The sequence below is a fragment of the Adiantum capillus-veneris genome, chromosome 11 (genome assembly GCF_014529385.1).
Source record: "Adiantum capillus-veneris isolate H3 chromosome 11, ASM1452938v2, whole genome shotgun sequence".
Lineage (NCBI taxonomy): Eukaryota > Viridiplantae > Streptophyta > Polypodiopsida > Polypodiales > Pteridaceae > Adiantum > Adiantum capillus-veneris.
In genome coordinates, this window is record NC_140941.1 from 160072519 (window position 1) to 160086123 (window position 13605).

Genomic DNA, 13605 nt, shown 5'->3' on the forward strand with positions numbered 1-13605 from the left:
AAGGAGATCAATCTCTCCTCCCACAAGGCAGCGTTGAAGCTCCTGACGCAGTCGGCCCCGCTGACGCTGAAACTGGGGCCCCACCAAGTCCCTACACGTTCCATGAGACGATCCTCATGGGGAGCGAGAGAGAACAGATGCTGCCACAGCAGCTAAACGGTCTATCTTCAAGGCTCGCTTGGATGGGGAGTAATCCACATCCGAGCGTCCTCTAGATAGACGTGACTGCAACGAGTGTCTGGCCCAAGCCCAAGCAGAGCGAGCCGTACGCAAAGCAACCTCCTCTGTCCAGGAGTCCTCATGAATGTGTACATAGCATGGCAAGCATTGTGTATCGACAGTAAACCACAATGTGTCTACATCCTGCTGTATTTGGCGGTGTCACCGCAAACTTGGCTAATGGCCACAAATTCAAGCATGTCTATAACTCCTAGTTCTCCCATGTGGTGAGAGAACTCTAGGACCTGTGTGTGCAACCATCCCAACACTGAGTCGAGAGTCCACTCAGTCTGGTCCCTGCCGCAAAGGGGAAAGGAGAAGCCAACTGCTGAGTCCAAGGCCTCTGTCCCCCTAGCTGCAAGGAACAGAACATGGACCCTGAAGCAGGCTGTCTCATGGTCTGTTGAGGGATCGCCGAGAAAACGAGTAAAGTCGTAATCGAGGGAGTCCCATCGGCGCCGTATGTCGATGCTCGTCAGACCACGAGGGATAGTTGCAAGGGGAGACATCTGTACCTGTAGAGGGGGTTGCAAGAAAGGCTGTCCCTCTCTCGCCAAGCGACTCGTGGCAAAGGCGTTGCCAAGAGATCTCCTAGCAGCCGGAGAGGGCCCTGCCCCCTAGGTTGACTGTGGGACTGGAGCGGGAGGGGGGGAGTAGGAGCAGGGGGGAACGATGGAGAAGAGGGACGGGGGGGAGCGGCAGAGATAGAGGGGCAGGGGAAAGAGGCGGCGGGAGCAGGAGGCGGGGGGGAGGATGATGAGGAGGGGGGGAACTCTAGGGGGGAGGGGCTGTCGAGGGTGAGGCTGGGGTGGGGGCTGGAGCAGGGACCTCCTTCTGCTCAAGAGGACCAAACCGGTTCCCCGTAGGAACCCAGTGCTGCTGGATAGGCACCTGAGGACCACTCTGAGTGCCAGGCTGTCGCTGTGGCCCCTGCCCTTGTCGACCACGGGCGTGCTGGCATCCCTCCTCTGCTGGAGCCCCAGGCTTAGAGGGTGGCTCTGCATGTGTGCGCTGTGTCTCTATCTGTGGTTGCTGGCCAGCCCTTGCAGGCTCGGGCTGAGTTTGTGTCTCTGTCTGTGGCTGCTGGCCAGCCCTTGCAGGCTCGGGCTGAGTCTGTGGTGTAGGTCGAGGTCTCCTCCGTAGACAGGCCTTCGCAAGATGGCCCATCTGTCGACAAATGAAGCACTGGTTCGGGAGGCCCGAATACTCCACACTGTCTAAACCAACCCCCACTCACCCGAGGTAGAAGAATGACCTTAGGGAGCGTGTGAGTGTCTCTGACCAAAACGCAAACTGAGGGAATGCCAGCCCCCTTGGCAGCTACTGAGGTTGCCGTGCGAGGTGTCTCCAGGACAGTCCCAATGGTTGAGCCTATCCAGGACAATAGTGGTATGTACTCCCTCCGCAAACTAGGAAAGCAGACGGAGATGGGGATGTCTGCCTCCTCTACTAGAACATCCGAAGTAGGGTCGAAACCATGTCTCCACTGTCGAAAGTGGGCTCGTGCTGCTCGGATGGTCAGTGGACTCATGGCAATGACCTTGGACGCCATCTCGAAGGTCTCAAACTCGATCTGATAGTAACCTCGTCTGAGTATCTGTACGTCCAAGATCTTGCCCACCTCTGCAAGAAGGCGGGCCTCGAGAAGGTCACGCAACTCTCCTCTACTAAGTCGGGTGTCGAGAATCTTGCAGATGACAGAAGTCGCCTGCAAGCGCTCTACCTTTGCGGCAAGGCTCGCTTGCTCTGTCGGTGAAAGAGCAAGTCGAATGGTGGGCTCAGCGGGGTCGGGCGAGGGGGCTTCAGACGAGTCCCACTATGGCGGAGCTGGAGCCTCCATCTGTGTCTACTACTGTGGCGAAGAAGCGGATGGAGAAAAAACCTCTGCAATCGAGCGCGCCGAGCACTGTCCAAAGAACAATGCCGCCAAAGCCAATTGCAGGGAGACTTCGGGAAAGAGGAAGGCGGGGGGAGGGGAAGCTGATAAGGCGGGCAGGGGGGCGGCAGCTCAAGAGGCAGCGGGCGGGGGGGTGGCAGCACGAGAGGGCAGCGGGCGGGGGGGGGGGGGGGGGTGGGCGGCGCAGGAGGGCAGCGTGCGGGAAATGCAGTACGCAGCAGGGGGAGGGGCGGGCTGGGCTGCCGCGCGCGAGGACAGGCGGGAGGGGGGGCAGCGCGAGGGCAGCGAGAGAGGGCGGCAGCAGCGCGAGGGCAACGAGAGGAGGGGGCAGCAGTGCGAGGGCAGCAAGAGAGGGGCGGCGGCAGCGAGAGGGGGGGGGGGGGGGGGGGGGGGGGGGGGGGGGGGGGGTTAGCAATAGTGAGCTCAGCTTGGATCAGATGCTTTTAAATTGTATGCTTTTCATATACTGCTTTTAGAGGCCAAGGGTCTTTGAATAAGACCCATGGGCTCTCACTTAGCAGTCTACCAACAGAAGATGCAAAGCTGAGCCATGGGAGTTGTACCTTGTTGATGCAATATAAAGAAATACCAAAAGGGGCGCCAGGGTTTGGGACCAGTGCTCTCTTGGGATGGAACTCCACCGCCCCCGTCTCATGTTTTGTGCATCTCTTTCAATTCAGTTGTTATTTGAAGTGCTTAAAGTTGTTCAATCTGGTCTTTTCTGTTGGCACGTGCTGCCGTCCCGTTACACCTTGGTCTTCTTGCTCATTTGTTCACTGTAAGAAGAGGACAAGCTCTCATCCTTTGAATTGCTAGATGGCCTCCCATGCCTTCTAGATTTTTTTCAAAAATTTGTTTTCCTTGCTTTTTCTCTGCTTCTTCCGCCTTGTCTTATCCTCACTAAAACTAGAGGACAACAAACTGTCAGAACTCTCTGAAGAAGAACAGAAATCTGGGTCATCCTCAAAACAAGCACGCTTCGTGGATCTGCTTGTCACCTCGAAAGTCGACTTCCGGCCCAAATAACCAGGAAAATCCGCCGTTTTCCCCTTCTTCGAGAGTGCTTTAAGCCTTTCATTATCTGGTTCGTCTTCTTTTCAAGAGCTTTGTCAAGCTCTTCCTGCAAGTATAGTTTCTGCTTTTCTGCACTTGTCTGTCCTTGCAGCTTTTTTCCCGACTTGAAAGGAGACTCTACGGTCTCACGCCATCTCGAGTGAATCTCATCAATCGGATAATCCTTCAGGTGTTTCACAAACTTCGGTCTCTGGAGTACTTGATCAGTCTTTCCACACACATGTCAACCTGCAGTTGACGTTTGTACTCCATTCTGTCAAACTCCCCCGCCGGAAATTTGTCCATGGATGGCATTTCAAGGTGCCCCCCAATCTTGGGTTCTTTATGGCTTATGTCCCGTAAGACAATGTCACATGACACATCCAACCCTATGTGTCTGTGGACAAGCTACAGCACGACAAGGGTTCAGTCAGTCCAATCAATCTAGATTAGAAGTGATTTGGCACTTTTGTGAGTCTATTCGTAGACCGTGCATGCCCAGTCACTTAGTATAGATGCATATCCTCTGTTTGCACACAGCATGATCATCAGTATTCCCATCAGAATCCATCAGTTCCATTGGAGAATTTTCCTCTGATTTTAGCCTATTTTCCCTATTTTTGACATTTTTCACTTATTAATTTAAGTGACTTTCCAACAAAAGTAGGTAGGGTAATTTGGGTAAGAAAATATATAAGTAAACCAAAGTTAGCACTAAATGGCAGAAGAGGCAATAAGAGCCAAGCTCAGCAGGCAACTTCTCACAAGACCCTTGGTGGATTTTCCTCTAAGCAAGAACCATCGCCATAGCCCCTTCCTCACCTAGCGTTTCCTACATCAGCCTATCCCTAGCGTTTTCAACAGCCTTCATCGCCAGCAAGCCAAGCCCTTGGCGTTTTTGCATCAGATCGTCGCTGGCAAGACCATCACATGCCTGGCGTTTTTCACATGCCCAGCGTTTTTGAAGATGCAAGATCAGCTAGTCAGTAGCAGACAAGCAGCCCTAGCGTTTTGAGGAGGTCCAGCGATTGCAGATTCCAAGCGATAAAGACCTTCAGATTCAGCCCTAGAGGTAGCAGATTCAGCAATGAAGAAGTAGCAGATTCAGCTCAGAAAGACCTCAGTTTTCAGCCATTAAACTGCAGATTTTCAGCATTAAGGAACCACCGAAACAGCCCCCCAAAACAGCGTTTTCGGACTAGTCGCAGATTTCAGCCCATAGCGTTTTTGGACAGCAGTAGAAAGATTGCAAATTTCAGCCCTTAGGTCGACTTCGTCATCACCGTCGTCATCGTCGACATAGCCTAGACTTGCATCATTCACATGCATCACCATTGTACCAGATTGTGCAATCATAAGTAGACCACTCTCGCCGACGAGAGTGGGGCCTTCGGAGGAGGGTTTTACAACGTCTCTGGTGTCGTATCTCTCTTCTCTCTCTATCTCTCAGTCTCATACACTTGCACGCACAGTGTCCACTCACTCTGTTCGTGATCATAGCACTCTCCATTAAGAACGGAAGGCTCTCCCTTCCATAAGAACAAAAAGAACCTTGAGCACAGTTCAGAGCACTCATCTTGAGCAAAGCACAAACATTCATTCCGCTGCACCTAACATTGGTATCAGAGCTTTGGCAGTGTTCTATATCACTCAAGGAAAGAACCACAAGAATCACAAGAATTTTTTTGCTTGTTGCGGTCGCACGAACCCAAGTTCGCTTGGGCATGTCAATTGCTAATCGTGTTTTTGAAGAGTGACAGGAATCCCAGGAAAGAAGGGCTGGTCCAGCCTCCCCTTGTGTCTCTTTTCACTCATTGAGAGTGGACCGTGCACTTAGCGGCCGGCCAATCGACGTGAGGTGGGAAAAAGCAACCTTGGTGTGAGCGCAAGGCCGCCAAGCGGTGCACCCGCGGAAAGAAGTAGAACTCGGGTGAAGAGAAGATCATTCTCAAACACGGTTTGCAAGCGAAAGAAAACCTCAAGAACCCAAGAACCCAAGAACCCAAAACCTACAAGAACCCAAGTTCCTCGTGAACTTAAGAACCCACGACTTCAGAATGGTCATCACTCGAAGCGGAATGGATACTTCGCTTGGAGGTGATGAGCATGAGAGAGGCGAGGAAGAATTTTCCCCACCAGGAGGTTTTTCCGACCCTCCCCCTTCCCCATCTACGTCAAAGATTGCACTAACTCCTATGGAGGAGTTGGAGCAGACGTTTATGAAAAGGAATCTAGAACGCGAAGCAAGAAACGCAGAAAGAAGAGCAGAAAGAAAAGCAGAAATGGAGCGTAGACACCAAGAAAGAAAGGCAGCCGCCGTCAAAGGAATGAGCAACCAACACATGAAAGAGTTCTTGCGACTCGTTTCTCAAGCTCAGGCACAGACGCAAGAGACTCGGGAAAAGGAGACTCTCTTAGTCTCTTCTTCTCCAAAGCATGACACACGGGATTTGCATGATTGTGAGAAGCATGATGATTTGAATGACAAGCATAATGATTTGGATGACAAAGATAAGCATGATGATTTGCATGATATTGCTAAGCATGATGATTTGGATGCCAATGACAAGCATGATGATTTGCATGATCAAGATTTGATTTCTCACGAGCATGATGATTTGCATGATCAAGAGGTGATTTCTCACGAGCATGATGAGTTGCATGAAGATGATATGGTTGTTCACAAGGATGATGTGTTAGTGGATGCTTTTTCTAGCGAAGCTAACCTCGTTGTAGATTCGATCAATCACGAAGAACCGATCTTGGCTTTCGAGACAAGGGCCAAAGAACCCCCACAAGATGATTCGATCATTCAGGAAGAACCGATCTTGGCTCTCAAGCCTAGGTCCAAAGAACCCTCACAGGAAGTATTATGTGTTCACATGATTGATATGCACACATTGTTCAAGTGTTTCATTCGTGATCGTTTCCTGTATTTTAGTCAACGTCCTTATGTGATCCCTTTTCTTAGGCACGACATATTGTACGTTGAGCACATCTCACTCATGAATGAGCACAAATGTATGCGGATTTTTCATGAAAAGCTGAAAAGTATGCATTCAAGGACGTCAAATTCCATGTCTCTTCCTTGGCATGACACATTTGTAGAAAGAGCACATGAAAGTATGAGCACCAAGCATGGGCATTTCCGTTGTGAATTGCCACGGTTGATTGATATAGATCAGAAAGACAAGATTCGATCTCATTGTTTGCATGTATGTGGTGAACGGTTTAGCACTCCATCTAATTGTTCATCTACGTTGCGTGCACAGTCTTTGAGGAAGACAAGATTTTTTCCAGTCACTTTACATGGAATAGGTATGTTCATGTTTTTGTGTTGGAAGTGGTTTCAGGAATTTTCAGCTGTCGAGATTCTTGAAGAAGAAAGAAGCAGGACTCTAGACGAAGTTGAAGCATTGAAGGAGCCACAAAAGCCTTTGTGTCGCTTTCGGCGCGGCCCAAAGAAGCGAGCGTTGTAGACCTTTATGAAGTTCAAGTACCGCACGACCCACACATTAGAGTGGGCCAGCAAAGAGTCCTTTCCAAGATTCCGGATGCTATTGGCGATCTCCCTCGACGCCATACAGTTCGGCACCAGTACCTCACTTTAAAAAGGAGGAGATGTCACATGACACATCCAACCCTATGTGTTCGTGGACAAGCTACAGCACGACAAGGGTTCAGTCAGTCCAGTCAATCTAGATTAGAAGTGATCTGGCACTTTTGTGAGTCTATTCGTAGACCGTGCATGCCCAGTCACTTAGTATAGATGCATATCCTCTGGTTGCACACAGCATGATCATCAGTATTCCCATCAGATTCCATCAGGGGAATTTTCCTGTGATTTTAGCCTATTTTCCCTATTTTTGACATTTTTCACTTATTAATTTAAGTGACTTTCCAACAAAAGTAGGTAGGGTAATTTGGGTAAGAAAATATATAAGCAAACCAAAATTAGCACTAAATGGCAGAAGAGGCAACAGGAGCCAAGCTCAGCAGGCAACTTCTCACAAGACCCTTGGTGGATTTTCCTCCGAGCAAGAACCATCGCCATAGCCCCTTCCCTCACCTAGCGTTTCCTACATCAACCTATCCCTAGCGTTTTCAACAGCCTTCATCGCCAGCAAGCCAAGCCCTTGGCGTTTTTGCATCAGATCGTCGCCGACAAGACCATCACATGCCTGGCGTTTTTCACATGCCCAGCGTTTTTGAAGATGCAAGATCAGCTAGCGTTTTTGGTCAGTAGCAGACAAGCAGCCCTAGCGTTTTGAGGAGGTCCAGCGATTGCAGATTCCAAGCGATAAAGACCTTCAGATTCAGCCCTAAAAGTAGCAGATTCAGCCCATGAAGAAGTAGCAAATTCAGCCCCCGAAAGACCTCAGTTTTCAGCCATTAAACTGCAGATTTTCAGCGTTAAGGAACCACCAAAACAGCCCCCCAAAACAGCGTTTTCGGACTAGTCGCAGATTTCAGCCCATAGCGTTTTTGGACAGCAGTAGAAAGATTGCAGATTTCAGCCCTTAAATCGACTTCGTCATCACCGTTGTCATCGTCGACATAGCCTAGACTTGCATCATTCACATGCATCACCATTGTACCAGATTGTGCAATCATAAGTAGACCACTCTCGCCGACGAGAGTGGAGCCTTCGGAGGAGAATTTTACAATGTCTCTGGTGTCGTATCTCTCTTCTCTCTCTATCTCTCAGTCTCATACACTTGCACGCACAGTGTCCACTCACTTTGTTCGTGATCGTAGCACTCTCCATTAAGAATGGAAGGCTCTCCCTTCCATAAGAACAAAAGGAACCTTGAGCACAGTTCGGAGCACTCATCTTGAGCAAAGCACAAACATTCATTCCGCTTCGCCTAACAGATAGAGCGATGAAGACGAAAGCGCCCCCGATGCGCGATGGACTAAGGGTGGAGTGACGAATAAGTCGAGCCAAGGACACGAAGATTCTTTCACAAACAAAATCTTGATTGCTCTGTGTGCTCGTGAAGGACCGGTATGCTTTCAGAAAAGCACACAACTAAAGCTCTAATACCACTATTACAAGCTTAGATACTCCAAGCGAGAAATCAATAGCAACACACGAACAGAAACTACAAAATCACTGAATGAGAGAGAGAGTCAACATGGCACCGTGGAGTTCTACGCCCAGAGCACTGGCCCCAAAGACTGGCGCCCCTTCCGGTATTTCTTTATTATAACGAGTCGCAACAGTACAACTCCCGAGGCTCTCTACTCTCAGACTCTAGGTCCAGATGCTCTGCAGAGTGAGACCCTTGGGTTCTTTATAAACAATACAAGGGTTGCCTAAAAGTAAAGCCCCAAAAGCACTTTTCTCAAAAGCACTAAACCCCAAAAGCTAGCATTGGAAACTGCCAAAAGCTGCCAACGTGATTTGCAGAAATCCAACATGGCATAGCTAGCACAATTCGCGGGAATTTCAGTCACCGCCACATCAGCATCCGTATAGCATGCCATGTCAGCACGTTAATGCGTTTTACGGAAATCCTCCTCAGAGGCCCCACGACCTGTGCTCTGAAGTTCGTTTAGGTTCATTTCTTCAGTTTCTCTTGTCCACTCGGCCATTTCTCTTTCAGTTGGGCATGCCACATCATCACTTTGTGCCATTCACGACATCCTTTGGATTGTACGAGTATTTGGTGATACCTTTCGGTCTCACAAATGCCCATGCAACGTTCAACAGGATGATGGACCGGATTTTTAGAGAGCATAGACAATTTATGAACACTTTCTTTGACGACATTATTGTATTCTCCAAGAATGGAAACATCTCTTACACATTTTAGAGGCATTGCAAAGACACAATTGGTCATGAAACGGAAGAAGAGTAAGTTCTTCCTGCTAAGATACACTTTTTGGGACACATCGTTTGAACAAAGGGTGTACAGATGGACCCAACCAAGATAGAGACCATTCGGAATTAGCCAAATCTTCAAACTATACATAAAATTCGAAGTGTTTTGGGTTTGTGCTTATAATACAGGCAGTTCATTAGAAAGTTTGCGGGGATTACTTCGCTAATGCATACCTTGACCCAGAAAGATGATCCATTCACTTTGGGATCTCAAAAATTATAGCATTCAACACACTTAAGGAGAAGTTAACAATTGATCATGTTTTGATATTGCCAATTTTACAGAAACAGTTTGAAGTTCACTGTGATGCTTGTGGTAGCAGTATTGCTGCAGTCTAATTGCAAGAGGGCCATGTCATAGCTTATGAGAGCAAAATGTTCTCTAGACCTGAGAGGGTTGCACAGATCTACGAGAAAGTGTTGTTAGCAGCAGTGATACTTGCTTTGACTCAATGGAGACATTACTTACTCAGATAAAATTTCACATCTACAGATCATCAAAGAAACAGCTTTCGGATAGGCAGATGAGATGGACGAACCTTTTGTAACAATTTCAATTTTAGATTGTACACACTTGGACACTCCAAGCAAGAAATCAATAGCAACACACGAACAGAAACTCCAACAATTAAACTTGAATAGAGAGATAGATAGATTAAATTATCGTCCATTGAGGTCAGATATGACCCATGGGACCATAAACAAAGCATAACAATCGCTCCAAGTATGTGGGGACATTTGATACATATCATTTAAGGACTGAGGGTCCATCAAAAGCATGGAAGAAAATAACAAAAACCCTAAGGGGGACTTAGGCGAGGAGATAGTTGGTTTGGGAGTTCAAAATTCTTGGATGATGGCTTTACCACATTTACCTCGCTTGCGGGCTTCATGCATCCTCTTGAGTTCTCTTGCTTTCATCTTGAGTTGCGTCGTGGTTAATTCTTTGGCGATCCAAAGCTTTGTTCCCTTCAAGAGTCGGTATTGCGTAGCAACTTGACCCGCTCCTCTTTGTCCTTGAAAGTGAGGATACATTGCTTGGGTGGCACAGGCCTATGCATGTCGTTGATCCAAGAAACAGTTTCGGGCTTGATATGAGCTGGTTGAAGAATGTCATTAAGTTTGGTGATGGCTTCTTCAAGGGTGTCTTCGTCAGTGCATCATGGTGGGTGGAGCCCCCCAGTCCGAACCTTGAGGGCAAGAGATTCTTGCAGTCGGCACTCTTGTAGGGCAACTTGAATTTTGGTGTCAATCTTTTCATGGGCTGCCTCGTGAGCTTTCTTTTGGACTTCCATGACACTCTCGGCGAGGGGAAATTCGACTTCCTGTGCTTTTGCAAGCAGAGCTTGGCTCTCTACTTCTTTCCCTTCCTCAAGTTTATGTAAGCGTTTCTTCATCTTTTTGTTCTCCTCGATGAGTTCTTGAACTTTAGCCTCCATATCGTAATCCGTGCTTCTTGTCAAGCAGTGGAGTCCTTCTTTGGCGCAACTGCCACTGCTAAGAAACTCTTGCTTGTGCGGGAGATTAGGGTACGGGAAGACATGTTCGGCTAGGATGGCCTTTTCTGTGTGAAAAAGACCAGCCAGGTTCCGCTTACAAATGTACTGACCCCAGAGACCGGCGTCCCTTTTGATATTTCTTTCTTTATTTCCGATCATAAAGGTATAACTCCCAAGGGTCCAACCCTCCGTGACTCAGCCCCTAGACTCCGCACCAGCCCCTAGACTCCGCGCTAGAGAGTGGCCCAAAGGCTCCTTTTAAACTTACATGGGATATCTAAAAGCAGAGTCCCAACAACATTAGTTCTAAAAGCACCTCACCCTTAAAAGCCACACAAAATATCCAAAAAAACTAGCCGTACAAACCTGCCACACCAACAAGCTGTCAGCGCAAATTGTGGGCCAACCGCACAGGTGCCATGTCAACAGCAAATTCGCGTTTTTAACTTTTTAGGGTTTTAGGCCCCTTAGCGGAGTTCTTCTGAGTTAGTAGAGACTAGGGATTAAAAACCCTAATCCCCCTTATGTCCTGCCATGTCTTATGTCCTACCACATCACTATTTTGTGACACCCCCTCTTAAAACATGAGTAATCACTCTCGATTACGCCTGCAAAACAAACAAAGGAGAAAAACTAGACACTGACTCTATGTACCCAAGCACTAGACTGCACACATCTAGCACTTCCACAAAGACAACAGTCATTGAACATTCACATTTTCCGTTGAGATCCTAGATACAAATCATGATCATTGTAACTTATTTAGCTATCACATCCATCTCATGTTGATGTTTTCACGGATGTCTTGATCCACTAGATCTTGTTACTATCAGATTCTTATCCTTTCCCACTTTTCGAGCAAACATGCCAATGACCATCCCAAAAAGGGCAGCACATTCACAGAGCATGCATTCCACAAATCAAACACTCGGTGCACACTGAACATTGAGGTGCAACAGTCAATTTAGTCATCTCATCTAGTCCAGAACTTTTGTTGCACCTAGATCTATGTGCAGCCATCTCATCCTTTCGGAACTCTTGATGCACTAATGACAATATCCAGTCGTCTCATCTAGATAGAAATCTCAATGCACTATAATCACCACCTAGCCATTACATCCAAATCTCATCGATCTCTAACATCTAACAATACACACTTGAAAGAGCACATGTAAACAAGTTCAATCTGAGAAATTCTCATTTCAAATTCCGCAGAGTATTGTCGGCCTATATATACTCTTGAAATCTCATATGAATTTATTCAATCTAGGTAATCTGTGACAAAGGAGTCGGGTGGCTAGTCGTGAAGGAAATGCCTGAGTATTAGGGATTTCACCAATATCAAAATCAAAAAAGGTAATGTCTTGGTTTCAAATGTAGCCTCAACGCATTTTTAAACAATGGCAATGGCAATCTTTGGTCATCTCGAGTGTGTAGCCATTAGTGAAAACCTTCAACTTTAAAACAACGTCATGGTTTTTTTCTTCCTACGTTGTTTCGAAGGCCACCAGCTGAGAAGCTACTAAAGCACCAGTATCATAGAACTCTTAAAGGACTTAGGCATGAACTGCATAGTGTTGTGTTGAGCATGCAAAGCAAAGCAATCTCCATCTAGCAAGAAAAAAGCCATACCTGCGTTACATGCTAGCCGCACTAACTGCCTTTACGCTCAAACTCGTCACGCTGATGGCCGTTATATTCAAATTTGTATAGCTGAATAAGACTGTGCACGCCACCCGGAATCGAACCTAGGTCTTTCATCAACCTCACTCTTTCAACGGGCAGGGTTCAACCCCTGCCAGCTTGCGGAAGCAAAACGCTGTAGGGTGGTCTCAACTTTGCAGAAATCGGCAGAGTTTGTATTCTAGATGTCTATCTCCATTCGAAAGACATCTCACTTTCACGTGTGTTGGAGTTAAACACTACAACGGAGTTCTACCCTACGAACGCGCGCTAAGTTGCACATTAGCTATACCACTAGGGGGTGCCAGCTGGAAAAAAATTAAAACAAAAAATGAGCCATTAGTGAAAGGAGGGAAAAGGGAAGGGGGATGGATTTTGGAAGTGGAAAAGGGCAGGGTGAGGGTGAGGGTGAATGCCTCTCTGACAAACACGTGGCTGTCTCTCTCTCACTTTTCCCTTCTGGATGGCGCAATACAACAGCTTGAGGCCCTCTCTCTCTCTCTCTCTCTCTCTCTCTCTCTCTCTCTCTCTCTCGTGCGTCACGCGGGAAGCCTGTCTGCGTTCATGGCATTCAGCCTACCCCTGCCTCATCCTTTCACAGCTCGTCGAGAGAGATTCGAAGGATCTTGGAACTAATAGATTTGAAATGTAGTATCGCCCAGTAGTATTGTATTAGCTAGTATGTTGAATCTCGTGAAGATCCACTGCAGAGGATTCGGACATTGAGATGGGTGTGTGCAACGAGAGCAATTGATAGACAAGGGCATCGTAGGACAGCAGGCCATGCAAGGGGGAGAGCGAGGTGGCAGATGATAGAGAAGGGCATCGTAGGACAACAGGCCACGCAAGGGGGAGAGCGAGGTGACAGATGGTAGGGCAGGCAGTGGAATAAGGCAGAACAAGAGCACGGGAGCAGCGGCATTGCCGCATGGAGTTGGGAAAAAAGAACTTTTAAAAAAAATGCTTGAAGTACTCCCTTGGATCACTAACCGTTCAAGTGCAAGTTGGCTATATTCGCATAGGCCTAGCTTGGTCTAGTCTTTTCCACCTGTCAATTGCATAAATAATAAAATATCAATTCTATAACATACCTCTCCGTTGGAAAGCAACTGTCCTCAGTTGAGCAAGATAAAAATCTGCAAACAGTACTTGGCAAAAATAGTGATTAGTATTCTGTGTTAGGAACCTGCCATAAAAAAAATAATTTATTAAACTAAACAACATTGTTTATGTGTGCCGTCATCCACATACTATCTATTCTAGTGTCCCATACCACTAGAATAAGCAGTATATGTCATACCGTGATGAATCAGGATATCGTTGGTCACACTCATCATTCAATAATCCATTGATCTCATCAATCTCAA

At 47.4% G+C, this 13605-nt stretch overlaps 1 long non-coding RNA gene across 1 annotated transcript in view; it reads right to left on the bottom strand.

The window, feature by feature from the left end:
- The window catches only part of LOC147448314 (uncharacterized), an 85628-nt gene extending 73141 nt beyond the window's left edge, over positions 1-12487 (bottom strand). Inside the window, exon 1 of the long non-coding RNA XR_015189693.1 lies at positions 12188-12487. This is a non-coding gene — a long non-coding RNA (uncharacterized LOC147448314). The remainder of the gene's footprint in view (positions 1-12187) is intronic.
- Positions 12488-13605: the final 1118 nt, after the last annotated feature.